The 25,713-nt window shown below is 44.9% G+C and overlaps 2 long non-coding RNA genes across 3 annotated transcripts in view; one reads left to right on the plus strand and one right to left on the minus strand.

Annotated features, from left to right (window-relative positions):
- LOC127929209 (uncharacterized) overlaps positions 1-7,681 on the plus strand; it is a 126,681-nt gene extending 119,000 nt beyond the window's left edge. For both annotated transcript variants that reach the window (XR_008133850.1, XR_008133851.1), the window contains exons 2-3: positions 6,831-6,965; positions 7,056-7,681. This is a non-coding gene — a long non-coding RNA (uncharacterized LOC127929209). The remainder of the gene's footprint in view (positions 1-6,830; positions 6,966-7,055) is intronic.
- Positions 1-25,713, minus strand: part of LOC127929215 (uncharacterized) — a 126,874-nt gene that overhangs the window by 97,679 nt on the left and 3,482 nt on the right. The gene's annotated exons all lie outside the window — the stretch shown is intronic.

Here is a 25,713-nt window from a genome sequence, read left to right on the forward strand (position 1 = left end):
AAACAGGACCAGTGGATGAGTACTGTAGCCAAGCTATTTGAGTTTTGATCTGGCAGGGCGGCATATGTATCTCCGGGTTGGTGTCACTATATCCACACGAAGACAGTACTGTGAGCTCCCTCCACACACACGCGTGAGTGCACACACACACACACACACACACACACACACACACACACACACACACACACACACACACACACACACACACACACACACACACACACACACACACACACACACACACACACACACACAACGCTGTGTAACTCACTCTAGTCATGACAGTATAGTAAAGAATGCAGAGGCCGAGGCACAACAGAGATATCACTTCAAACCCACAGGCCGGAGTCTCAGATCCTTTCAGTGTATTGAATGAATGGAGATATGCTCTGATGGGCCACCTCAGAGCCATGCAGTCGCCCATCTCAAAGGGAACTGTTGATATCTGGGCTGTGTAGCGCTGTGGCAGCCTGAATGAGAGGTGTGTGTGGGACGTAGAGGGACAATCACAGAGAATGGACGGTGCTCAGTGCACCACTATTAGGCTGGAGGTGGGACACCCAGATCTGACCCTGACTCAACAAGAACTCTCTCTCTCATAAGAGTGAGTCATAGCCTGAATCTTCCCTTCCCTTCCCTTCTCTCTCTCTCTCTCTCTCTCTAACCTCTCTCTATTTCATTATCTCTCTTTCTTTCTACACCACTCTCTTTCTCCTCCCTCTTTCTCTCTCTCTCCTCTCTCTTCCCCTTCCCTATGTGAGAAGGTGAAGGGGAGCATTGTATTTGTCTGTGTGTTGATGTGTGGATGTGGATGGCAGAGTACCAGCAGACAGGCAGATGTACCTGGCTGAGCTGATAAGGAGAGTCGTAGGCAGCTTCTTCAACCAACATGTACAGCCACAATGTACAGCCAAATACGCACAACGTCAAGAAAGACAGGTACTCACAACTGTGATGTGTTGGCCATCAATGGTCTAAATCATAGAAGGAGAGATACGGGCCAGCCTCAGGCCCAGGCACCACAGACACACAGACAGGTTGAGGCCTGGTTTAGCAGGCTGATTCTGCTGCAATACTGGCTCAGCTTCAAGGTACAGGGGCCGGATTCACAAAAACCTTTAAGAACAAATATCTTCTTAACTGCCATTTTTCCTTAACTATAGACTTATGAAAGAAAGTTAAGCAACGTTGCTACTATTAGTTTCTTCCCAAGAAAAAAGTTAAGGAGAAATGGGATGAAAATAGTGTTTTAGGATCTCTTCTGGAAATGTACTTAACTTTAGGACTAAATCCTTGTCTTGAGAGCCCGAATGGATACTTTTGTAAACATGAACGTTTTCTTGCGCCACAGACACAGTTGGCTACTATTATATTTAAATATATTTAAATACAGCAAGAATACAGATTAAACACGCATTATCTAGCTAGCTAGTAATTAACAATATATTACAATATTCTAGAATGTGTTATATAGCTAGCGCTATCACATCAATTTGCAAAGAAGAACTTGGCTAACTTAGCTAACGTTAACGTCGTTAGCTATGTTGTTGTCTATAACGTTGTTACGTGTTAGCGAGCCAACGTAGCTACCTAACTTACCTGTCACGCAGTCCCTCTACCACCATCTCAATGATGGACGACACCTTCTCCCCAGCTGGTCCACATGAATGTTCTCTCAGCCTTCTTCTTAGCAGCCACCTTGATGTCGGACCACTTGTTTTTACACCGTCACTGTCCCTTGCCATTCCCCGATGGCAGAGAGACAGACTTCGACCCTCTCCCCTGTGGTATAGGACATAGTAGTGAGAGTAGAATCCCTGTGGTAGAGGACAGAGTAGCCAGAGTAGAATCCCTCGTGGTAGAGGACAGAGTAGCCCGAGTAGAATCTCTCGTGGTAGAGGACAGAGTAGCCCAGTAGAATCTCTCGTGGTAGAGGACAGAGTAGCCAGAGTAGAATCCCTCGTGGTTGAGGACAGAGTAGACAGACTCGGCCTCTCTCCCCTGTGGTAGAGGACATAGTAGTGAGAGTAGAATCCCTCGTGGGAGAGGACATAGTAGCCAGAGTAGAATCCCTCGTGGTAGAGGACAGAGTATCCAGAGTAGAATCCCTCGTGGTAGAGGACATAGTAGCCAGAGTAGAATCCCTCGTGGTAGAGGACAGAGTAGCCAGAGTAGAATCCCTCGTGGTAGAGGACAGAGTAGAATCCCTCGTGGTAGAGGACAGAGTAGCCAGAGTAGAATCCCTCGTGGTAGAGGACAGAGTAGCCAAGTAGAATCCCTCGTGGTAGACAGGACAGAGTAGCGTGGTAGAGGACAGAGTAGAATCCCCCTCAGAGTAGTGTGGAGAGAACAGAGTAGCCAGAGTAGAATCCCTCGTGGTTGAGGACAGAGTAGACAGACTAGGCCTCTCTCCCTGTGGTAGAGGACATATTAGAATCCTCGTGGTAGAGAACAGAGTAGAGTAGAATCCCTCGTGGAGAGGACAGAGTAGCCAGAGTAGAATCCCTCGTGGTAGAGGACAGAGTAGCCAGAGTAGAATCCCTCGTGGTAGAGGACAGAGTAGCCAGAGTAGAATCCTCGTGGTAGAGGACAGAGTAGCCAGAGTAGAATCCCTCGTGGTAGAGGACAGAGTAGCCAGAGTAGAATCCCTCGTGGTAGAGGACAGAGTAGCCAGAGTAGAATCCCTCGTGCGAGAGGACAGAGTAGTCAGAGTAGAATCCCTCGTGGTAGAGGACAGAGTAGACAGACTCGGCCTCTCTCCCCTGTGGTAGAGGACATAGTAGTGAGAGTAGAATCCCTCGTGGTAGAGAACAGAGTAGCCAGAGTAGAATCCCTCGTGGTAGAGGACAGAGTAGAATCCCTCGTGGTAGAGGACAGAGTAGCCAGAGTAGAATCCCTCGTGGTAGAGGACAGATTAGCCAGAGTAGAATCCCTTGTGATAGAGGACAGAGTAGCCAGAGTAGAATAGAATCCCTCGTGGTAGAGGACAGAGTAGTGAGAGTAGAATCCCTCGTGGTAGAGGACAGAGTAGTGAGAGTAGAATCCCTGGTGGTAGAGGACAGAGTAGCCAGAGTAGAATAGAATCCCTCGTGGTAGAGGACAGAGTAGCCAGAGTAGAATCCCTCGTGGTAGAGGACAGAGTAGCCAGAGTAGAATCCCTCGTGGTAGAGGACAGAGTAGCCAGAGTAGAATCCCTCGTGGTAGAGGACATAGTAGTGAGAGTAGAATCCCTCGTGGTAGAGGACATAGTAGTCAGAGTAGAATCCCTCGTGGTAGAGGACATAGTAGCCAGAGTAGAATCCCTCGTGGTAGAGGACAGAGTAGCCAGAGTAGAATCCCTCGTGGTAGAGGACAGAGTAGCCAGAGTAGAATCCCTCGTGGTAGAGGACAGAGTAGCCAGAGTAGAATCCCTCGTGGGAGAGGACAGAGTAGCCAGAGTAGAATCCCTCGTGGTAGAGGACAGAGTAGCCAGAGTAGAATCCCTCATGGTAGAGGACAGAGTAGCCAGAGTAGAATCCCTCGTGGTTTTGATATAGCTAGTCTGATGGCTATAATGTGTGAAAAATAACGAAATAACCAAATCCTATCATCCCTGTCACATAAGCTTATTTGTTAGTTTGAAGCATGTCACTAATGTCAGTGCCACATAAGAAGATATTTACGAAGTTCCTAAGGAAACTACTAATTCCTAAGAACATTTTGAGGAATTGCGTAATAAGACTAAGCATTTAGCCTATTAAAATGTTAATCTGACTACAGCAAAACCATGTGCTATCAAGTATTATACGTTTAGCTGACGGAGATGGAGAAATGGCCATGAGATGTGGATATCAAAGCAAGTTTGTAAAATGAATGGATTCACATACAAGACATAAAGCTTAATTACTGTATAAGGCAATACTGACATTAACAAAGCATCATTCTAAACATGTAGATCCCACGGATAACATACAAGACAAAGATCCTACATCCATATAGATGGCATACACAGAAGGTTGGTGGCACCTTAATTGGGGAGGACCGGGTTAGAGGGGGAGGTATGCCAGGTAGGAGTGAGAGAGGGATGAGGTTAAGGGAGATAGAGGAGAGAGGGAGAGAATCAGGGACAGTGGATGGAGGGTTGGAGGGGGAGGTATGCAAGGTAGGAGTGAGAGAGGGATGAGAAGAGAGTCAGGGACAGTGGATGGAGGGTTGGAGGGGAGGTATGCAAGGTAGGAGTGAGAGAGGGATGAGGGTAAGGGAGAGAGAGAGAGAGTCAGGGACAGTGGATGGAGGGTTAGAGGGGGTGGTATGCCAGGTAGGAGTGAGAGAGGGATGAGGGTAAGGGGAGAGAGAGAGAGAGAGAGTCAGGGACAGTGGATGGAGGGTTAGAGGGGGTGGTATGCCAGGTAGGAGTGAGAGAGGGATGAGGCTAAGGGAGGGAGAGAGAGTCAGGGACAGTGGATGGAGGGTTGGAGGGGAGGTATGCAAGGTAGGAGTGAGAGAGGGATGAGGGTAAGGAAGGGAGAGAGAGAGTCAGGGACAGTGGATGGAGGGTTAGAGGGGTGGTATGCCAGGTAGGAGTGAGAGAGGGATGAGGCTAAGGGAGGGAGAGAGAGAATCAGGGACAGTGGATGGAGGGTTGGAGGGGGAGGTATGCAGGTAGGAGTTAGAGAGGGATGAGGGTAAGGGAGAGAGGGAGAGAGAGAGAGAGAGAGAGAGAGAGAGAGAGTCAGGGACAGTGGATGGAGGGTTAGAGGGGTGGACAGGAGGGAGTGAGAGAGGGATGAGGGTAAGGGAGAGAGAGAGAGAGTCAGGGACAGTGGATGGAGGGTTGGAGGGGGAGGAGCAAGGTAGGAGAGAGAGGGATGAGGGTAAGGGAGAGAGAGAGAGAGAGAGAGAGGAGTGGATGGAGAGAGAGGTATGCCAGGTAGGGAGAGAGAGAGAGGATGAGGTTAGAGGACAGTGGATGAGGGTCAGAGGGGAGGTGTTAGATGCCAGGTAGAGAGAGAGGGATGAGGGTAAGGGAGGGAGAGAGAGAGTCAGGGACAGTGGATGGAGGGTTAGAGGGGTGGTATGCCAGGTAGGAGTGAGAGAGGGATGAGGGTGAGAGAGAGAGAGAGAGAGAGAGAGAGAGAGAGAGAGAGAGAGAATCAGGGCAGGCAGGTCAGACAGGTAGTGTTGGAATGTGACTCCCTGCAGGTATTATCAGGCTCAGGGCAGACAGAGCAGAAAGAAGAGCGATGTGTTGACAGATCACTCCCTGTCTATTGACACGTCCTTCCTCCCCTGAGGCTCTATATGATGAGACAGTCTCTCTGCCTAGTCTGCACCATCACCATGACAACCCATAGAGGATGTCAACATCTCAGTGATGTCATTGTGTGGGTGGCTGTTGGGAAGGTTTGCAGCACAGGTTAATTAAAAGGCATTGATTTGTAAACAGGCCACCTTCCTGCACTACCTCACCCTGGGACTCCCCCGGGCTGCTTCAGATAGACCCCATAGTAACTAGAGTAGCGTTGGAAGCACTGAGGTTACGAATCAGCAAAACAGTGAGAATGCTAGAAGTCTCTTGTTCTCACATCAAAAAGCTTAATGAAACACCACAGCTGTTTTGGTATGAATTATTTCCCATTAGTCCCTCACATGGAATGTAACTCTGAGCACACCTGTGACATTTACAGAACATGATAATATTCCATCATAGTTCCTGGTAGATCGGGACTTTGTTGACCACAAGATACAACTGGTTTCCTTTAATCAGATGGGCCTCCTGTCTCTGATTGAGCTCTGTGCCGTTCTAGAAGGGGAATTGCTGAGGGTTGGTGGAGTGTTGATTGATGTGTGGTCCTCTAATCTAGCCTGGTACTGTACTATATTCCAGACATGGGTTCAAATAGTTTTGCTTTTTGTTCAAAACCAATACTATGTGACTATTTGAGTGTTGGCTTGGGCCTGCCCGTAGTGCCAGATGGGCAGGGTTTCCAGATGTGGGACTATCCCATCGGTTCCATTGTGAAGGGAAAGCTCATTTGAAAGAAAACAACATACTATTTGAACCTAGGACTGTCTTTTAGTACTGGTGTCCAGCTGCATGCACTGTAGGCTGGCTCAATGTGATCCTCATTGCTGGAAGCAGAACTCCACTGCTCCATTGCTTTAACCTTGATCTCCTCAACACTGGTAATGTAATAATTGGGATAATTCAGATCCATCCAGATTCATCCACAACATCACGTTGAGTAAAGGCCCGCTGGATGGAATGCGCCTGTTGGCAACGCAATCTGCTCTGCTAGAGCCATCAACATTTCTGATGTCTTGATTTATTAACAAAGCCTGTCCTCTGATTCCAGAATATTCTGCTTTAGATTTATTCCATTTTGTGGGGGGTTTGTTGGTTCTATCATTTTAGGGGGGGGGTTTAGGCAAGAATACGTATTTTGAGTGCCTGTTTCCCAGAACAAGATTAAACCTAATTCTGGTCTAAAATGCATGGAGAGTCTTCATTGAAAGAGCTTTGAAGGTGCAGGACTTTATCTGTGTCAGACTTAACTGAGTATTTGAATGGGTCACTGTTTGGAATGAAGTGTGCATACGCTGTCTATTTTAGGACATCTTCAGGGATGTATGGACACTCAGTCATCTGCTCCTCTTGTTGTGTTTTCAGGGATGGAGAGAAGATGGCTACTGGATGTTCTCTGGACTGGATCCTGTATCAGCAGCAGCAGTGGAAGTTCCATGTTGCATCTGGCTATCATCAATATCATTTATTAATATCAGAATACAGACCTTTAGACTAATGTGAGGAGTGTTGTCCAGTGTTGTCCTCAGCCCCTTCTGGACAGGTACATAATGGGACACTTCACGTTTCCTCAGCCCCTTCTGGACAGGTACATAATGGGACACTTCACGTTTCCTCAGCCCCTTCTGGACAGGTACATAATGGGACACTTCACGTTTCCTCAGCCCCTTCTGGACAGGTACATAATGGGACACTTCACATTTCCTCAGCCCCTTCTGGACAGGTACATAATGGGACACTTCACATTTCCTCAGCCCCTTCTGGACAGGTACATAATGGGACAGTCCACTTTTCATCACATCCTCCATGGAAAGTTACAGTCCACTTTAACCACCAACACCCCTTGCCCCCATAACATACATGGGACAGTCTCACATTTCTTCTGGAATAAGACATGACAGTCATCCACTCCAGTTCACCCAATGGGATTCCAACAGAATGACTTTTATTCTACTGCACATGTCTAAAGGACTGCCTTTCTGTTTAAAACATCTATGACATCACACTGAGCTGCTGATGTACTTATTGAACATGATACATGTACTTGTATTTTCTAATTCACTATATTATGTCCTTATTGAAACTTGAAGAATGCTGAACAGGTCCATTGAAGATTTCTGAAGGCACTTCAATATGCCACTATTTCAACAACATAAAATAAGCCTGTATATTGAGACATGTTTACCTTCTCATTGTATCAAATGTGACAATATGACAGTACATTGCAGCACTTGCCACTTGTCAGGTCGCCATTGTAAACAATGATTTGTCTCACCTGGATAATTAAATGTTAGATTAAACAAATAATACATTGTTCCTCGCCAGTTTTGCAAACCAGTTGACATCTCTATCCAAACAGCTTCTATCCAAACAGTAAATGTTGACATGAATTAATTACTGCTGTCAGAGTGTCTTATCTTCTCATCTATGGTAGTTTCATAGATCAGTACGTCATGTTGTCTATCTGTCTGGAGAGAGAGAGAGCTAGATGAAGGGAGAGAGAGAGTGAGAAAGGGAGAGAGAGATTGCAAGTTCAAACCCCCGAGCTGACAAGGTACAAATCTGTCGTTCTGTTAACCCACTGTTCCTAGGCCGTCATTGAAAATAAGAATTTGTTCTTAACTGACTTGCCTAGTTAAATAAAATAAAGGTAAAACAAAGATGCATACACAGATCACAGATAGAGAGAGGGAGAAGAGAGAAAGAGAGAGGGAGAAAAGAGGTCTGAGGTCATCTGTGCTACCTATATCCCCCCATACGATGACAGCTTCTCCATCCTATAGGGGGAGATCAATCATTTCCAGGCCCAGGGACATGTACTAGTCTGTGGTGACCTAAATGCCAGAACTTGACAAGAACCTGACACCGTCAGCACACAGGGGGACAAACACCTACCTACAGGTGACAGCATTCCCCCCTCATTATGCCCCACAAAACCGGTTACAACTCCTGCCGCTCTGTCGGACGCTGGGTATGTACATAGTCAACGGTAGGCTTCGAGGGGACTCCTACGGTAGGTACACCTATTGCTCATCTCTTGGCAGTAGTCCTTTAGACTACTTTATCACTGACCTCAACCAAGATGTATGGATAAACCACTTCTCCAATATTTTTGTCTCTATAACAAAGAACAAACAGCAAAACCATGAACATAATCAAATACCGATCTTAGAATCAACTATTAAAGATTACCAGAACCCACTGGAATCTCCAATTACATAGAATGAACTGCTGGACAAAATGCGAACCCTCCAACCCAAAAAGGCCTGTGGGGTTGATGGTATCCTAAATGAAATGATCAAATATACAGACCACAAATTCCAAATGGCAATACTTAAGCTCTTTAACATCATCCTCAACGTTGGCATGTTCCCCAATATTTGGAACCAAGGACTGATCACCCCAATCCACAAAAGTGGAGACAAATATGACCCCAATAACTATCGTCAGATATATGTCAACAGTAACCTTGGGAAAATCCTCTGAATTATCATTAACAGCAGACTCGTACATTTCCTCAATGAAAACAATGTACCGAGCAAATGTCAAATTGTCTTTTTACCAAATTACCGTACTCTGCACCCTAATTGACAAATGAACAAACCAAAACAAAGGCACGGTCTTCTCATGCTTATTTTATTTTTAAAAATGTCTGGAAAGTGGTGTTGTGGGAAACATACAGCATTATAAAATCCATGTACACAAACAACAAGTGTGCGGTTAAATTGGAAAAAAAATCTTTCTTTCTTTCCACATGGTGGGGGGGGAGGGAGATGAGACAGGGATTCAGCTTAAACCCCACTCTCTTCAACATATACACCGCTCAAAAAAATAAAGGGAACACTAAAATAACACATCCTAGATTTGAATGAATGAAATATTCTTATGAAATACTTGTTTCTTTACATAGTTGAATGTGCTGACAACAAAATCACACAAAAATGATCAATGGAAATCAAATGTATCAACCCATGGAGGTCTGGATTTGGCATCACACTCCAAATTAAAGTGGAAAACCACACTACAGGCTGATCCAACTTTGATGTAATGTCCTTAAAACAAGTCAAAATTAGGCTCAGTAGTGTGTGTGGCCTCCACGTGCCTGTATGACCTCCCTACAACGCATGGCCATGCTCCTGATGAGGTGGCGGATGGTCTCCTGAGGGATCTCCTCCCAGACCTGGACTAAAGCATCCGCCAACTCCTGGACAGTCTGTGGTGCAACGTGGCGTTGGTGGATGGAGCGAGACATGATGTCCCAGATGTGCTCAATTGGATTCAGGTCTGGGGAATGGGCAGGCCAGTCCATAGCATCAATGCCTTCCTCTTGCAGGAACTGCTGACACACTCCAGCCACATGAGGTCTAGCATTGTCTTGCATTAGGAGGAACCCAGGGCCAACCACACCGGCATATGGTCTCACAAGGGGTCTGAGGATCTAATCTCGGTACCTAATGGGGTGGCAGGGTAGCCTAGTGGTTAGAGCGTTGGACTAGTAACCGGAAGGTTTCAAGTTCAAACCCCCGAGCTGACAAGCTACAAATCTGTCGTTCTGCCCCTGAACAGGCAGTTAACCCACTGTTCCTAGGCTGTCATTGAAAATAAGAATTTGTTCTTAACTGACTTGCCTAGTTAAATAAAGGTAAAATATATATATTTTTTTTAAATGGCAGTCGGGCTACCTCTGGCGAGTAGAAATGCCACCCCACACCATGACTGACCCACCGCCAAACCAGTCATGCTGGAGGATGTTGCAGGCAGCAGAACGTTCTCCACGGCGTCTCCAGACTGTCACGACTGTCACGTCTGTCACATGTGCTCAGTGTGAACCTGCTTTCATCTGTGAAGAGCACAGGGCGCCAGTGGCGAATTTGCCAATCTTGGTGTTCTCTGGCAAATGCCAAACGTCCTGCACGGTGTTGGACGTCGGGCCCTCATACCACCCTCATGGAGTCTGTTTCTGACCGTTTGAGCAGACACATGCACATTTGTGGCCTGCTGGAGGTCATTTTGCAGTGCTCTTCCTGCTCCTCCTTGCACAAAGGTAGCGGTCCTGCTGCTGGGTTGTTGCCCTCCTGCGGCCTCCTCCACGTCTCCTGATGTACTGGCCTGTCTCCTGGTAGCGCCTCCATGCTCTGGACACTACGCTGACATACACAGCAAACCTTCTTGCCACATCTCGCATTGATGTGCCATCCTGGATGATTTGCCCTCCTCCTCATCTCATATGTATATACTGTTCTCTGTACCATCTACTGCATCTTGCCATCTTGATGTAATGTATCACTAGCCACTTTAAACAATGCCACTTTTTATAGTGTTTTCATACCCTACATTACTCATCTCATATGTATATACTGTACTCTATACCATCTACTGCATCTTGCCTATGCCGTTCGGGCATCACTCATTCATATATGTACATATTCGTATTCATTCCTTTACACTTTACACTTGTGTATAAGGTAGTTGTTGTGAAATTGTTAGGTTATATTAGTTGTTAGATATTACTGCATGGTCGGAACTAGAAGCACAAGCATTTCGCTACACTCACATTAACATCTGCTAAACATGTCTTTGTGACAAATACATTTGATTTGATTTGGTCTAGCAGTTAGTAGGTATTTAGGCCCTGCCCTTCCTATTGGTCTATCAATTAATGTGTTCAGGCCCTGCCCATCCTATTGGTCTAGCAGTTAGTGGGTATTTAGGCCCTGCCCTTCCTATTGGTCTATCAATTAATGTGTTCAGGCCTTGCCCATCCTATTGGTCTAGCAGTTAGTGGGTATTTAGGCCCTGCCCTTCCTATTGGTCTATCAATTAATGTGTTCAGGCCCTGCCCATCCTATTGGTCTAGCAGTTAGTGTATGTTTAGGCCCTGCCCTTCCTATTGGTCTAGCAGTTAGTGTGTTGTTGGGCTTTGCTCCCTGGCCCGTTGTGTGGTGGCTGTTACTATGTGGGGTAATAATGACATCAAAGCAAGGCAGTCTGTCATCATGATTATTCATATTATCAAAACAAATAGATAAGACTTTATTTGGATAGTCCATCTGCAGACTATCAGTACCATTTCAACTAACTATCTACTAACCCTAGCTCTAAACCTAACCTTAACCCTTATCCTAACCCTAATCTTAACCTTAAACCTAGCCCTAACCTTAATGCTTACCCAAAACCTCATTCTAAACTTAATCCCAACTGTAACCTTAGCAAGCAGTTGTTTATCAACAGATAGTTTGTTGATAGTATAACCATGTACAGTCGCGACCTGCAGAGCCACCTGTTTTGAGCCCCACATTTTTAGGCAAACAAATGTACACTACAGTTCAAAAGTTTGGGGTCACTTAGAAATGTCCTTGTTTTTGAAAGCACATTTTTTGTTCATTTAAAATAACATCAAATTGATCAGAAATACAAGTGCAGACATTGTTAATGTTGTAAATGACTATTGTAGCTGGAATCACCTGATTTTTTAATGGAATATCTACATACGCGTAGAGGCCATTATCAGCAACCATCACTCCTGTGTTAGCTAATCCAAGTTTATCATTTTAAAAGGCTAGTTGATCATTAGAAAACCCTTTTGCAATTATGTTAGCACAGCTGAAAAATGTTGTTCTGATTAAAGAAGCTATACAACTGGCCTTCTTTGGACTAGTTGAGTATCTGGAGCATCAGCATTTGTGGGTTTGAATACAGGCTCAAAATATCCAGAAACAAGGACCTTTCTTCTGAAACTCGTCAGTCTATTCTTGTTCTGAGAAATGAAGATGTGAGAAATTGCCAAGAAACTGAAGATCTCATACAGCGCTGTGTACTACTCCCTTCACAGAACACCGCAAACAGGCTCTAACCAGAATAGAAAGAGGAGTGGGAGGCCTCGGTGCACAACTGAGCAAGAGGACAAGTACATTAGAGTGTCTAGTTTAGAGAAAGAGATGCCTCACAAGTCCTCAACTGGCAGCTTCATTAAATAGTACCCACAAAACACCAGTCTCAACGTCAACAGTGAAGAGATGACTCTGGGATGCTGGCCTTCTAGGCAGAGTTGCAAAGAAAAGGCCATATCTCAGACTGACCAATACATAGAAAAGATTAAGATGGGCAAAGAACACAGGCACTGGACAGAGGAAGATTGGAAAAAGTGTTATGGACAGACAAATCTAAGTTTGAGGCGTTCAAATCACAAAGAAGAACATTCGTGAGATGCAGAAAAAATGAAAAGATGCTGGAGGAGTGCTTGATGCCATCTGTCAAGCACATGGTGGAGGCAATGTGATGATCTGGGGATGCTTTGGTGGTGGTAAAGTTGGAGATTTGTACAGGGTAAAAGGGATCTTGAAGAAGGAAGGCTATCACTCCATTTTGCAAAGCCATACCCTGTGAACGGCGCTTAATTGGAGCCAATTTCCTCCTACAACAGGACAATGATCCAAAGCACAGTTCCAAACTATGCAAGAACTATTTAGAGAAGAAGCAGTCAGCTGGTATTCTGTCTATAATGGAGTGGCCAGCACAGTCTCAACCCTATTGAGCTGTTGTGGGAGCAGCTTGGCTGCTTGGCTGTGATTGGCTCGGTGTTTTGTCACTCATGGGGACACTACGTCATCGCCAAGTTCATGTCCTTAGTAAGGGTAGACATCCAAAATGTCAGCCCTTTGGGTCCTGCCATAGAGTTATATTACAAGTGCCCTTCCAAGAAGGCTCAGGTCATTGGCCACAGATAAAATGACGTCAAATCATGCTATATGGGGTGGCAGGGTAGCCTAGTGGTTAGAGCGTTGGACTAGAAACCGAAAGGTTGCAAGTTCAAATCCCTGAGCTGTCAACGTACAATTCTGTTGTTCTGCCTCTGAACAAGCAGTTAACCCACTGTTCCTAGGCTGTCATTGAAAATAAGAATGTGTTCTTAACTGACTTAGTTAAATAAAGGTAAAAAAATATGTACAGTAGCTTTGATTGGACTGATCATGTCAACATCTTACTTTCCAAGTCTTAGCTAGTAGTCATCATCATGAATCCAGTCTACTGGCAAATCCTTTTCCATTCTTGTCATATGAATTGAAATAATGAAGAGAAATTATAGATAAAACGTATCGGTGCTCATCGGCCATTGGGCGTAAAGATTACACAACAAATTGGAAATCGCAAATTCAACAACTAGTCGTTTGGAAGGTATCAGTGGCTAACTTCAAGCATTGCAAAGAAACCAGTAGCCTGCTATTCAATGGAGTGGCTGTGTGTGCTTTTCAGAGTTCCCACCATAAATCCAGAGAATGCCGGAATTTGATGACAAAGTTTGATGACAAAAGCGCCGCGCCACCTTCATGTTTAAGTGAGCACATCACAAGCCAAGGTGAGTCCAAAAATGTGCAAGGGAGATAAGTATGCTGTAGCTAAGAACGTCATACTCAGTGTATGTTGTGTAGTAAGCTGTTAGTAGCCCATGTGCCTCAACCTAATAATTTGATCTATTTTCACCTCTAATTTCGCCTAAGGTTCTGACTTGATTGTGCACATCTAGCCTATAACCTGATTTTGAGAAACATCATCATCTGATATTGGAAGAGGTTTCATTGTCTGCTTATATGCCCCCTTTATTTATCCTACAGTTCTGACTTGGTGTACAGGGAAAATACTGTAAGAGCAGCCCATGTTCTGCATCCTGTTGCTGTACATTTCAAAAGTGCTGAACACATTTATATTGACTATGTCCTTCGTCGCTCGCTCATTACTGTCTTAATTGAAATTATGGAATGCCTCTTATCCACTCATCGTTCCCTTATGCCATAGTTTGTACATCTCAATTGTCAGTAGAAACCATATTTGTTTATCAAGTCAGCCATACCAGCTATATTTTTTAAAAGGCAATAAATGAGGCTGAATGAATTATTTCGCTGCCAGACAAGGCAGCTCTGCCATTGGGACAGTTTAATGTTGGGCCCTAACAGTTTGTGGGCACCGCTTGTCACCGTTAAAGTGCAATTCATGTATTGTTTAGTGTTGTGTTGTGTTGTGGCTTTGCTGGCATTCATCTTAAACCATTTCTGGGGGTTTTCCACACCAAGATTTACATGCTAAAATCGCCACTGACCATATAGAGAATCTACAAATGGAAAACCCAGACTATCCAAATAAAGTGTGACCCAACAAATGTCCCCTTGGGGATTAAAAAGCATAAATACTCTATGATTATACAATCAGGTATCTTGTCTCAAAATGACAGAACCTGCCATTTGAAGGTCAGGAAATACCATTAAGAATCTTTACCCACTGTGTGAAAGAGTCTGTTAGAGTAAGAAACCGACAGTAATGTCATATTTCCCCATTAGGTCACATAGAGATCAAACTTTCTCTGACCTTAACATAATATGGTCAAGACTGTTATTGTGTAGGAGGTTGAGTTCCTGTTTAAACTATAGATATATGTATTGTAAATGTTTACTTCTAGGTTAAAGAAGGAAACCTATGACAGGTTCAGTGTTCTGAGTGTGTACAGTGTTCACAGAGAAGTGCTATATGTCATAATAGTACTCTCACTGTCTTGGTCAGCACAGGGAAATGTCCCCTAGAATTTCCCTCCCACTCACATGATGGGGTTATTACATGTGAGTGAGAGAGAAAGTGAGGCAGGAGAGAGACAATGAGAAGAGTTGGAGAGAGAGAGAGAGAGAGAGAAGAGAGAGAGAGAGAGAGAGAGAGAGAGAGAAAAGAGGTAGACAGAAGAGAGAGAGACAGAAGAGAGACAGACAGCAGAGAGAGACAGCAGAGAGAAGAGGGAGAAAGAGAGACAGCAGAGAGAAGAGAGAGAAAGAGAGACAGAAGAGAAAGAGAAACAGAGGAGAGAGAGTAGGAGAGAGACAAGAGAGAGAGAGACAGTTGAGATAGAAAGAGAGAGAGAGAGAGAGAGATGAGATAGAAAGAGAGAGAGAGAGACAGAAGAGAGAGAGAGAGAGAGAGAGAGGGAGAGAGAGAGAGAGAGACAGATGAGATAGAGAGAGAGGGAGAGAGACCCCGATCCTTGACTTTGGCGATGCCATTTACAAAATAGCCTCCAACACTCTACTCAACAAATTGGATGCAGTCTATCACAGTGCCATCCGTTCTGTCACCAAAGCCCCATATACTACCCACCACTGCGACCTGTATGCTCTCGTTGGCTGACCCTCGCGTCATACTCATCGCCAAACCCACTGGCTCCAGGTCATCTACAAGTCTCTGCTAGGTAAAGCCCTGCCTCATCTCAGCTCACTGGTCATCATAGCAGCACCCACCCGTAGCACGCGCTCCAGCAGGTATATCTCACTGGTCACCCCCAAAGCCAATTCTTCATTTGGCCACCTTTCCTTCCAGTTCTCTGCTGCCAATGACTGGAACGAACTGCAAAAATCACTGAAGCTGGAGACTTGTATCTTCCTCACTAGCTTTAAGCTCCAGCTGTCAGAGCAGCTCACATATCACTGCACCTGTACATAGCCCATCTGTAAATAGCCCATCCAACTACCTCATCCCCTTACTGTTTCTATTTATTTTTCTTTCTCCTTTGCACCCCAGTATCTCTACTTGCACATTCATCTTCTGCACATCTACCATTCCAGTGTTTAATTACTATATTACATTTACTATTAATTACTATTACTTCACCACCATGGCCTATTTATTGCCTTCCCTCCCTTATCCTACCTCATTTCCACACACTGTATATAGACTTTTTCTACTGTATTATTGACTGTATGTTTGTTTATTCCATGTGTAACTGTGTTGTTGTTTGTGTCGAACTGCTTTGCTTTATCGTGGCCAGGTCGCAGTTGTAAATGAGAACTTGTTCTCAACTGGCCTACCTGGTTAAATAAAGGTGAAATATATTAATAATAATAATGTTTGACTTAGTGAACCATATGGACACAGCGGGGGATGGGATATAAAGGATGAGGGTTATTAGGTGGTATGGTGAGGGCTTTTTGTGGTGCTGTTGAGGGAGGAATGGTGCTGTTAGGGGGGGGGGGGTTGCAATTATTCCTCAAGAGGACTTGTTTATTGTTGAGATAAAACAAAGCGAACCGAGCACAGGCTTCATTGCACTGTGCTTTAGCCTTTTGTACATGCGCTTGACAGATTTCTGACAAGTTGAAAGCGTTTCGAGGGATCTTATGAAGGAGCTGGATGGCAGGGGGGAGGAGGGGGCTTGGCACTGGTGTTTTGGAAGTTGTGTTTCATGACATCTTTATGGGCCTGCCCCACGGTCAACACCATTAGCATGTCCACAATGCGCCTCCCTGCTCCTGCCTGCCTGCCTCCTTTTTCCCCTTCTCCTCTTTTTGTTGTCTTTCTCACACACAACTCAGGGGGAAGAGTGACCTCTCTGCAGCTCTCAATTCACTGCTCCTCTATAGGGCTGAATGGACCGTCGTAACAAAAGGTGACATCATTTTCTCAAGGTTTGATTGGCCCCTACAGTGCCACAGGATGACATCATGCTGCCCCTCCGCCCCCCACCTTCCCCATTTGCTCTGGGATGCAGGGTTGCTGTGACAACAGCATTGGTGAGGTCCTGGTTCCAGGGCTGTGGGCAGGACTTGGCAGTGAGGGTTCGGCTCTATCGCCAATGGCATCCTAGTCTCTGTTGAGTGCAGTACATTTGGTCAGGACCCATAGGGCTTTGGTTGAAAGTAGTGCACTAAATAGGGAATAGGGTGTCATTTGGGACAGAGCCCTACTGCTTGGCGAGGCTTAATGAGCCCAGGCAGGCAGGAGTAACATTCGCCTTGTGTTTGTTGGTAAATATGATCAGATATGCTTAGACACATGCAGTCGTTGAGAAACATGTCTACTAACTCTCTACTAGCTAATAACTCTGGGCTGTGGAGCATACAGATATTTTGTGTGTTTATTATGCATTTTGTGTGTGTGTGTGTGTGTGTGTGTGTGTGTGTGTGTGTGTGTGTGTGTGTGTGTGTGTGTGTGTGTGTGTGTGTGTGTGTGTGTGTGTGTGTGCGTGTGCGTGTGTGTGTGTGTGCGCGTGCACCAATGTGTGCATGTGTGTGAGGAAAGTCCCATTGTGATTCATTTCCCTGAATTAATTCATTAAGAGGTGATAGCGATAAAAGGGATTTGCCCTCCTCTTCCTCCTCCTCTTCCTCTGCTAACCCTTTGTATTTCCTCAGCCAATCGCATGACAGGAACTAAGATTCTAACACATATGTGCAAATCCCCATCCCACTCAGTCCAGGTTTTGTTTGCGATGGAACTTTGCTTTTGTTCTCTTATTTACTTAATCAACACTAGTTAAAATTCACTCAATAAAGAGTCCAGTACACCATATCACTATAACAACCCTCACAGCCCAGTACACCATATCACTATAACAACCCTCACAGCCCAGTACACCATATCACTATAATAACCCTCACAGCCCAGTACACAATATCACTATAACAACCCTCACAGCCCAGTACACATATCACTATAACAACCCTCACAGCCCAGTACACCATAACTATAACAACCCTCACAGTCCAGTACACCATATCACTATAACAACCCTCACAGCCCAGTACACCATATCACTATAACAACCCTCACAGCCCAGTACACCATATCACTATAATAACCCTCACAGCCCAGTACACCATATCACTATAACAACCCTCACAGCCCAGTACACCATATCACTATAACAACCCTCACAGCCCAGTACACCATATCACTATAACAACCCTCACAGCCCAGTACACCATATCACTATAACAACCCTCACAGCCCAGTACACCATATCACTATAACAACCCTCACAGCCCAGTACACCATATCACTATAACAACCTCACAGCCCAGTACACCATATCACTATAACAACCCTCACAGCCCAGTACACCATATCACTATAACAACCCTCACAGCCCAGTACACCATATCACTATAACAACCCTCACAGCCCAGTACACCATAGCATCACACACAGCCAAATGTCCATTTCCCTCTTGGAAGAACTGGTAATGAGGTTAATTTGAGGTGAGGTTGATGGTGAGACTGGGAGCCAAACCTCACTGGTTCCAAACGTTCCCAAACTCTCCCTAGAATCACTGGAGTCGACTTGAAGGGAGATCCAAACACAATTACCACTCGGTCTTGGAATGGGCCCAGAGTGCTGCTTTAAGGGCTGTTGTCGTATGAGAGGAGGTATAGTTATACAGGGTAGCTGACTAGTCTCTGTCTCTCTCTTTCTTCCACACACACACACACACACACACACACACACACACACACACACACACACACACACACACACACACACACACACACACACACACACACACACACACACACACACACACACACACACACACACACACACACACACACACACACACAAAGATCTTTACTCTTATTGCTTCAGTTTGAAGTAGAAACTATGACATTTCAGCTCTTTCCTTTGGGAGATATTTCATCAATTCAAATAATGCAAGACTCATTATAGTGCAACGGTCCTGGATGATTGATTCACAATCTTTCCCTTTACTGCTACAGATGAATGTGCCTTTTATGTCCACCTTTTATTTCCTCTATCATTTTTCCTTTGGCATCACCCTCTCTCTCTCTCTCTCTCTCTCTCTTCACCCTCTCTCTCTCTTCCCCCTTTTCTTTATGGCACTCACCCTTTCTCTCTTCACCCTCTCTCTCTCTCTTCCTCTCTCTCTTCACCCTTTTCTTTATGGCACTCACCCTCTCTCTCTCTTCACCCTCTCTCTCTCTCTTCACCCTCTCTCTCTCTTCACCCTCTCTCTCTCTCTTCACCCTCTCTCTCTCTCTTCACCCTCTCTCTCTCTCTTCACCCTCTCTCTCTCTTCACCCTCTCTCTCTCTCTTCACCCTCTCTCACTCTCTTCACCCTCTCTCTCTTCACCCTCTCTCTCTCTCTTCACCCTTTTCTTTATGGCAGTCACCCTCTCTCTCTCTTCACCCTTTTCTTTATGGCACTCACCCTCTCTCTCTTCACCCTTTTCTTTATGGCACTCACCCTCTCTCTCTCTTCACCCTTTTCTTTATGGCACTCACCCTCTCTCTCTTCACCCTTTTCTTTATGGCACTCACCCTCTCTCTCTTCACCCTTTTCTTTGGCACTCACCCTCTCTCTCTCTTCACCCTTTTCTTTATGGCACTCACCCTCTCTCTCTTCACCCTTTTCTTTGGCACTCACCCTCTCTCTCTTCACCCTTTTCTTTGGCACTCACCCTCTCTCTCTCTTCACCCTTTTCTTTATGGCACTCACCCTCTCTCTCTTCACCCTTTTCTTTATGGCACTCACCCTCTCTCTCTTCACCCTTTTCTTTGGCACTCACCCTCTCTCTCTCTTCACCCTTTTCTTTATGGCACTCACCCTCTCTCTCTTCACCCTTTTCTTTATGGCACTCACCCTCTCTCTCTTCACCCTTTTCTTTATGGCACTCACCCTCTCTCTCTCTTCACCCTTTTCTTTATGGCACTCACCCTCTCTCTCTTCACCCTTTTCTTTATTTCAGAAAGCCACAGGACATGGTATGAAAGACAAAACGGGAAATATTATTGACATTACATTTCACTTTCACTCACTGTCCCTCAGGTTGTGGCAGGGGGACACATATTTCTCTCTCTCTCTCTCTCTCTCTCTCTCTCTCTCTCTCTCTCTCTCTCTCTCTCTCTCTCTCTCTCTCTCTCTCTCTCTCTCTCTCTCTCTCTCTCTCTCTCTCTCTCTCTCTCTCTCTCTCTCTCTCTCTCTCTCTCTCTCTCTCTCTCTCTCTCTCTCTCTCTCTCTCTCTCTCTCTCTGACTCTCTCTCTGACTTTCTCTCTGACTCTCTCTCTGACTCTGTGTGACTGGTGGTGCAGGGTGATTGAATGTGGTGTGCCGTAGCTGGCTCTGGCTTCCTTGAAGAGGCGGACATGGCTTCGTGTGGGCAGTTCTCTGCCAGCTTGCATGAGCCCACTCTGGATATCTGTTACAGCTGGCAGGGTGAGGGTGCGTGGGCGTGATGGGGGCATGACATATCATATAGCTGTACCACTGTATAGGGACTGGAGAGATGGTGGGAATCAGAAAATGAACTTATTTTTTTGTGTGGGAACAGTTCATTAATGAGCACTTACATTATCTTATTGATTGAAATGCTGTTTACTCATGAGGAGCAATATCTAAGAGATTGAGAACTATGAGATTGGAATATAGTAAACCTTATGGGTCAAATATCTTATTATCATTAGCTTTAATACCAAACCAACCTAGCAATTAAAACTGTTGAAAAGGATGTGAGAAGACTAGATACAGAGTGACTAGATAGAGAGTGACTAGATACAGAGTGACTAGATACAGAGTGACTAGATACAGAGTGACTAGATACAGAGTGACTGACTAAATATCCTGACTAGATGTAGAGTGACTAGATGTAGAGTGACGAGATATAGAGTGACGAGATATAGACTGACGAGATATAGACTGACGAGATATAGAGTGACGAGATATAGAGTGACGAGATATAGAGTGACTAGATACAGAGTGACTAGATACAGAGTGACTAGATACAGAGTGACTAGATGTAGAGTGACTAAATATCCTGACTAGATACAGAGTGACTAGATATAGAGTGACGAGATATAGAGTGACTAGATGTAGAGTGACTAAATATCCTGACTAGATGTAGAGTGACTAAATATACTGACTAGATATAGAGTGACTAGATGTAGAGTGACTAAATATCCTGACTAGATATAGAGTGACGAGATATAGAGTGACTAGATATAGAGTGACTAAATATCCTGACTAGATATAGAGTGACTAGATATAGAGTGACTAAATATCCTGACTAGATATAGAGTGACTAGATGTAGAGTGACTAAATATCCTGACTAGATATAGAGTGACTAGATGTAGAGTGACTAAATATCCTGACTAGATATAGAGTGACGAGATATAGAGTGACTAGACCCTTATTGATGTATCCATGTGATATGCACTTATCAGAATACATTTTATTTTATTTTATTTATTCTTGGTGAGAGATTTGCTGGGTGACACAGATGAGCCCGTTTCATGGCAAACCTTACCACCTCTCCCTTTCTCCTCCCCTCTCTCTGTTTCCCTCCTTTCTCTTCCTCTCTCCCCCTTTCCTAATCTCTATTGCATGGGGGTGAGAGAGGGTGGGAGGAGAGACAGGGGAGGGATGCAGGGAACAGGCCAAGGGCCTCGACTGACATCCATGGGAATCTGCACATCCATTCAGGGACAATTATCCCCGTCAATACAGGGAGCAGTGGCACAGGGCAGGAGGGGAGGGGGCAAGGCAGTGTGTGTGGGAGAGGGAGGTGGTGGGGCAACCAACATGGAAACCAAGCCATGAAGTGCCCAAGGAGCCAAGAGTTGGAGACTGGAGAGAGAGAGTGTGTGGAGGGAGAACGCATGATGATAGCTGGTAACTAAAATGGCCAACAGCTGGGAACTGGGGAGATAGTGTGTGCAGGGGAGAGTGTGATGAGAGAGGTAGCTATAGTGAGAAGGAAGAAAGTGAAACAGTTATATATTTCATATCTGACAGAAATCTTTATGTCTGAAAGATGACCTTTATGAGTCTACCAGAACTCATGTGTTTAAAATGAGTGTTTCCTTTCTGTCTGGTTTCTGGAGAAGTGATCATGTGAAAAAATAGTTTTGAGCAAGTAAATGTAGACACTGTTATTGACAGACTCCTTGTCAAGACATACTGTACACTTAGGTTCAGGTCATGTTCCTCTGAGCTTAGCCTTAGAGACCGTTGGTCCTGTCTCAGGCCTATTGGAAGACTGTTGTTAATGTGTTAATAGCGGATATAATCACAATGTGATTGACTAATTGTTCCTTATTTTTCATCATTTCAATTTTACAATGTCTGTCTGTCTGTCTTTCCATCCATCCGTCCGTCTGTGTGCGTGCGTCCTTGACATGTCTGTGTGTGTGCGTCCTTGACATGTCTGTGTGCGTGCGTCCTTGACATGTCTGTGTGCGTGCGTCCTTGACATGTCTGTGTGCGTGCGTCCTTGACATGTCTGTGTGTGCGTCCTTGACATGTCTGTGTGTGCGTCCTTGACATGTCTGTGTGCGTGCGTCCTTGACATGTCTGTGTGCGTGCGTCCTTGACATGTCTGTGTGTGCGTGCGTCCTTGACATGTCTGTGTGCGTGCGTCCTTGACATGTCTGTGTGCGTGCGTCCTTGACATGTCTGTGTGCGTGCGTCCTTGACATGTCTGTGTGTGCGTGCGTCCTTGACATGTCTGTGTGCGTGCGTCCTTGACATGTCTGTGTGTGCGTGCGTCCTTGACATGTCTGTGTGCGTGCGTCCTTGACATGTCTGTGTGCGTGCGTCCTTGACATGTCTGTGTGTGCGTGCGTCCTTGACATGTCTGTGTGTGCGTGCGTCCTTGACATGTCTGTGTGCGTGCGTCCTTGACATGTCTGTGTGCATGCGTCCTTGACATGTCTGTGTGCGTGCGTCCTTGACAAGACACACAGGCATGTTTGAAGGCTACAGAGAAAGACTTTGCTGGCGTTCCATCTGACCCCACATGCCAGTTCCCTCTCTCTGTCTCTCTCATCTGCCCTGGGCTCTTTCTGTAATTCAGAGGAAACGCTGTGGTCGCAGAGACAGGAGAGGGGGATTTCTGATCAGATTCATGGAAAACCAACGACACCTCTTCACTCCATTATATTTTCCAAAGTACAGTAACGTGATAATAAGATGGATGACCTCTGATCGCGGATTTGCTACCAACAAGATTCTCGTAACTGCAATATTCTCTGCTTTTCTGAAGCATGGCTTTCGGACAAGATAGCCCTCATGGCTATCCAGCTCCATGGATTCTCCATTCACCGATCAGACAGGACAGTAGAGTAAAGTAAAGTAGTCTTGACCCATTGTTCACCCTTTGTGGAATACCTGATGGTCAAATGCTGACCCTTCTACCTCCTGAAGGAGTTTTCAGCTGTTGTATACATTCCACCTCAGGACAAGAAATATAACAAGCTAGAAGTTAACAAACTGTATGAGGCTATAAACAAGCAGGAACATTTACATCCGGAGGCCGCCTTTCTTGTCGCTAGCGATTTTAATTTTGCGTCATTAACCTGTTAAGTCGACCCTCTACTTTTTCGAACATTCTGTTAAAAATCGCGCAACATTTCAGCGCCCTGCTACTCAGGCCAGGAATATAGTATATGCATATGATTAGTATGTGTGGATAGAAAACACTCAGACGTTTATAAAACTGGTTAAATCACGGCTGTGACTATAACAGAACGTGCGTTTCATCGAAAAGTGCAGGAATATCTGATCACTGAAAATGGAAAAAAATATCCATCCGCGACTTCAAGGAATTGTTCAAAGTGAATCGAATTAAATGAGGCCGAGATTGCAGTGCCTACAGCTTCCACACGTTGTCTAGAGTCTTGTCATTTGATTCGCAATTGATTCTTGGTCTAACCGAATCAAGGGAATCTCCGACCGGATGTTTTGGTCGAGCTCTCTCCAAGACATTTTTTCGAAACAGACACCTATAGAATTGACATCGCCTCCTGATGAATTGTATCGCTTATTAACGTGTACTAATACCTAAAGTTGCATTACAAAAGTATTTCGAAGTGTTTTGTGAAAGTTTATCGTCGACTTTTTGAATTTTAAAAAATGACGTTACGTTATGAAACGCAATTTTTTTCCGTTTATCACACAGTCTTCATAGATCGATATCTAGGCTATATATGGACCGATTTAATCGGAAAAAAGACCCAATAGTGATTATGGGACATCTAGGAGTGCCAACAAAGAAGATGGTCAAAGGTAATGAATGTTTTATATTTTATTTGTGCGGTTTGTGTAGCGACGACTATGCTAATTATTTTGTTTACGTCCCCTGCGGTTCTTTTGGGGTGTTACATGCTATCAGATAATAGCTTCTCATGCTTTCGCCGAAAAGCATTTTAAAAATCTGACTTGTTGCCTGGATTCACAACGAGTGTAGCTTTAATTAAATACCCTGCATGTGTATTTTAATGAACATTTGAGTTTTAACTAATACTATTAGCATTTAGCGTAGCGCATTTGCATTTCCAGAGCTCTAGATGGGACGCCTGCGTGCCAGGTAGGACCAAGAGGTTAAGACACACGATGCCCAACTTCCATCAACACATCTCCTTCGCCATTGGGGGCTATAAAGTCCTAGACTGTTACTCTACCCACAAGCAAGCATACATGGCACTCCCTCGTCCACCATTCAGCAGATCAGATAATGACTCCTGCTTCCGCTTTACAAGCCGAAGCTCAAACAGGAAGTACCCGTGACTTGCTCCTTTGAGAAATGATCTTCAGAATCAGAGATGATGCTACAGGACTGCTTTCCTAACCACTTCCGTCACTGATATCATAAGGAAATGCATCAGCATCGTTGTCTCCACAGTGAAGGTTTTCTGCTTCCCCAATCAAAAGCCCTGGAGGTTGGCGCTATGCTAAAGGACAGGGCTACTGCACACAGAGTTATCGCAGACAAGAAGTCCCGCTATGACCTCCGCAGAGTCATCAAACAAGCAAAAGAACAACATAGGAATAAGGTGGAATCACACTACACAGGCTGAGACTCCCGCCGCGTGTGGCGGGGGCTATCGTCTGTTACGGATTACAAAGGAAGACCCAGCCATGATCTGTCCAATGATGTCTCTCTTCCAGACGAACTCAATGCATTTTATGCACGCCTCGACAATAACAACACCGTACTGTGCATGAGGGACCCCACCGACCCAGAGTACTGGGTGATCTCGCTCTCTTAACCAGGTCAACACTCGCAACACCACAGGGCCTGACGATATTCCAGGGCGTGTTCTCAGAACATGCGCAGATCAGCTGGCAAACATAATTTTCAAGCACTCCTTGACCCAGACTGTAATCCCCTTGTCTCAAAATGACTACCATCATTCCTGTTCCCAAGAACTCTAAGGCTTCATGCCACAACGACTACTGCGCTGTAGCTCTCACATCTGTTATCATGAAGTGCTTTAACTTCTTGCGTCGAGCCATCCCGGATCCGGGATCGTGACTACAGCCTTAAGTCCATTACCATAATGCAACGTTAACTATTCATGAAAATTGCAAATGAAATTAAATCAATATGCTAGCTCTCAAGCTTAGCCTTTTGTTAACAACACTGTCATCTCAGATTTTCAAAATATGCTTCTCAACCATAGCAAAACAAGCATTTGTGTAACAGTATTGATAGCTAGCGTAGCATTTAGCATAGCATTTAGCGTTAGCATTCAGCAGGCAACATTTTCACAAAAACCAGAAAAGCATTCAAATAAAATAATTTACCTTTGAAGAACTTCGGATGTTTTCAATGAGGAGACTCTCAGTTAGATAGCAAATGTTCTGTTTTTTCCTGAAA

The sequence above is a fragment of the Oncorhynchus keta genome, unplaced genomic scaffold, assembly GCF_023373465.1.
Source record: "Oncorhynchus keta strain PuntledgeMale-10-30-2019 unplaced genomic scaffold, Oket_V2 Un_scaffold_5814_pilon_pilon, whole genome shotgun sequence".
Taxonomy (NCBI): Eukaryota; Metazoa; Chordata; class Actinopteri; order Salmoniformes; family Salmonidae; genus Oncorhynchus; species Oncorhynchus keta.